This window comes from Charadrius vociferus, unplaced genomic scaffold (genome assembly GCF_000708025.1).
Source record: "Charadrius vociferus isolate BGI_N301 unplaced genomic scaffold, ASM70802v2 scaffold304, whole genome shotgun sequence".
Taxonomy (NCBI): Eukaryota; Metazoa; Chordata; class Aves; order Charadriiformes; family Charadriidae; genus Charadrius; species Charadrius vociferus.
In genome coordinates, this window is record NW_009648042.1 from 966588 (window position 1) to 969464 (window position 2877).

General features: G+C 42.1%; 1 protein-coding gene across 1 annotated transcript in view; it reads left to right on the plus strand.

Annotated features, from left to right (window-relative positions):
* Window positions 1–2877, plus strand: part of LOC104285217 (IQ motif and SEC7 domain-containing protein 3-like) — a 68133-nt gene that overhangs the window by 63846 nt on the left and 1410 nt on the right. The window lies entirely within an intron of this gene.

Sequence of the window (2877 nt, forward strand, 5' to 3'; positions counted from 1 at the left end):
TAGAAACTATTCCCACTTCAGCAAGACTATTTGCTATTGCTTTCTGAACAGCAGAACAGCCAAACCAGCAGGGGGTTAAAAATTTTATATTTAGCATAAAAACATCTAGCTGAAAAATGCCTTTGAGTGCTGCAGTGGAATCTGATTTTGATTTGACCGAGTTTTGACCCTCAGAAAATTCCACGCGTAAGCACAATACATTCTGTATCGGTGTATTTGCTGGGCTGAGAGCATGCATGGAGGAGGAAGGCAAGGTTATATGTGTATGTGCGGTTAGCTTACATCCTTATCCTAGCACAGTGTCTTTAAGGTCTTCAGTTATGCACTGAGCTTGGTGGTGCTTCTCACACAACGGTGGCTGAATGTGTGCACTTAGTGCTTGCAGTCTTAGAGCCCTTGTGTGTCTTGAGGAATGTCCTAAATGCCTAATGAGGTTAAAGAGACCTGCTGAGCATTTTGGGTTGGTCCAATGCCCTCTGCCTTATTGTCCAGGGTAAGAATCAGGTCCAGCAAGAGTACCTAGGGTCAGACACAGCTCAGTTATCAATGGGTAGGACCATGGTGATGAGGCAAGTCCAAGGTCAAGCTGGGGAGTCAGTCTGCAGGTCAGAGTCCAGATCGAATGAGTCCATGGCCATGGAAAGGGGAAGGCTGTGGCAGAGCTGGAGACCAGCACTCTTACAGTGTTGGAGGGGGAGGGACTAATGGGCCGGGGCTGGGCTGAAAAGGGGGAACTGTGCAGGGGATATTTGTGGGTGCCCCAGGTGAAGCAGGTCAGACCATTAAGGTCTATTAGTGCTCTAAGGGCCCTGACAAGGCTTTCCAGAGAGCCTGGGGAATCTTCATGTCAGGAGGTGTTCAAAAGTTGACTGGAGAAGGCCCAGGTCAACCTTATCTGTCTTTGAAAATGGCCCTGCTTTGAGCAGGGAGTTGGAATACAGACCTCCAACCTTCCCTGCCTAGGTTATTCTGTCATTCTACAAAGCCTGCTGGTTTATCTTCTGTATTAGCAGTGCATGCAGGATATCCTGTCACTATGAATGTTACTCACTCAGACTCTAAACTGTGTGTGATGGAAAACCAAATAGGTAGCGTACACTAGAGGTGATGTACAGCCTTATAGAGCAACCGGACCGAATGCTGCAAACTCTTAAGCACACGCTTCACATTCTACCATAAGCAGTCAGTGGAGGCCCTCAGAAAAATAGAGTTAAGCATATGTGCAAGTGTTTAGAGGACCATCACATCAGGGAATATTTGCTGGCATTTAGAGTCCATTCATGCTCAAAGGGAAGTCAACCAGCTCTCTAGTCTACTGCCTCAGGCCCTGATCTGCCCTAAAGAAAGTCTGCGTAGCACACAGTGCACTGTGGCCTTGACTCAGCAGAGCAATTTGGGATATGTGGCTTGCTGAATCAGAGCTTATGCGTCTAGCTGAAATTGCTTTGTAGGGCACAGTCTGGTTCCCACTGAAATACTTGTGAGGCTTTTGGCACGGACTTCAATGAAAACATGATCAAATCTGTGTTCACCTGGTCATCCCTTGAGCTGAGGATAAAAAATTACCGCTCTGGTGGTTAAATGAGAATGGGTAGAACAGAGACTGCCAATAAAAATGTTACAGTGAGAGCTGTAAGGTAAAAGTCTTTTATTAATGTTTCCTGCAATGTGGATAGACATAGAACAGAAGGAGTTAAAAATGGGTACATACTTTACATGTACATATTTAGGTGTAGAAAAAAGCATGCTCAATTACATAGTATCAGGAATAGAACAAGGAAAGATTTTATAAGGTTTACAACCTAAAAGAACAGTTTTATGCCTTATTTTCATGGTGGTATTTCCTGGTTGATGAGTATGCAGATATGTCATTTTAATATGCTTTGACAAAGTTGGTTATATAGCGTTTATGTAAGAGACTGGTTTCTTCTGTGATTTATTTTTTAAGTCTAAATGGTGACTACATGCATGTGTATTAAAAGAATAAACTTTCTACCTTTAAACCCTTGATCTTTCATAGTTCTGAAGTTGTGGCGCTGTCTTTGGCTCATCAGATTTGGAGCCTTTTTAGAAACTGTGGGAATATTTCTAAATTTGATTGTTAAATCTAGTGAACAGAAGAGCTGCCATTGGAGAAAATAAACTTCCTTTTAAAATACTAGTAAGTATGCAAAAGTGCTCCGAGGCTTAGGAGGCAAAGTCTATTTACAGTTAGAAGACTTGGGCTCTTAAGTGCTTACAGCACTTTTGAAAATGAGACTTAAATGCTTCTAAGTAATTTGGGCACTACAAAATTCATATCTAATTTCCCTGATTTTGCTCTGACATCAACACCAATCACAAAATGATTTGTTATCTAGATGACAGCAGAACTGGTCGTATGTGGAACAAATCCAAAAGAAAGAAATATGATTCAGAAGTGAATTAAATAATTTAATGGTGTTTAAATATGTGAGGCAGTACACATCCTTGGCTTCAATGGAATTAAATGCATTGGTTCTGTAGTAATTATTTCCAAGCTAGATGTTGCTGTCAGCTAAATACTCATACCCTGGAAACCAGTGGAGCTGTATCTGATGTACATGGTGCAGTAGAACCCAGAGTCCATGTGGACTGGCCTGCACACTCTTGGAAATCATAAATTATTCCTCTGTAGCCACTGGAAGGAGACTAATGTAACAAAACCCAAACGCTCTCATGGTTCAAACAGTGCCCCAGAATACCAAAATCTTGTCTGAAATTGGATGATTCTTAAAAATATTTGGCAAGAGAGGTCAACAACAGACTTCCATCAGCACTTCAATGGATCAGACATATGCTAATCCCATCCTGTCAGGAGCAACATGTCAAGCTCTCTTAAGAGTGCACTGTTGTCAG